The 409-nt window shown below is 51.1% G+C and overlaps 1 protein-coding gene across 4 annotated transcripts in view; it reads right to left on the reverse strand.

Annotated features, from left to right (window-relative positions):
* Nucleotides 1-409, reverse strand: part of EXOC6 (exocyst complex component 6) — a 195597-nt gene that overhangs the window by 106635 nt on the left and 88553 nt on the right. The window lies entirely within an intron of this gene.

The raw sequence follows: 409 nt of genomic DNA on the forward strand, positions 1-409 counted from the left end.
GTGAGACAGTGAGAGTCAATGAGTGAGGCAGTGAGAGAGTGTGTGTTGCGGCAGTGAGAGAGTGAGGCAGTGAGTGAGTGAGACAGTGAGAGTCAGTGAGTGAGGCAGTGAGAGCGAGGCAGTGAGTGAGTTTGAGTGAGTGAGGCATGGCGTAAATGAGACAGTGAGAGTCAGTGAATGAGACAGTGAGTGAGTGAGTGAGGCAGTGAGAGAGTGAGACAGTGAGTGAGTGAGAGAGTGAGACAGTGAGTGAGTGAGTGAGTGAGTGAGTGAGTGAGTGAGTGAGTGAGTGAGTGAGATAGGCAGTGAGTGAATGAGACAGTGAGTGAGTGAGTCACTGAGTGAGGCAGTGAGAGAGTGAGGCAGTGAGTGAATGAGACAGTGAGAGTCAGTGAGTGAGTGAGACAGT

The sequence above is a fragment of the Echinops telfairi genome, unplaced genomic scaffold, assembly GCF_000313985.2.
Source record: "Echinops telfairi isolate 266 unplaced genomic scaffold, ASM31398v2 ScPeMD7_70;HRSCAF=299, whole genome shotgun sequence".
NCBI lineage: Eukaryota > Metazoa > Chordata > Mammalia > Afrosoricida > Tenrecidae > Echinops > Echinops telfairi.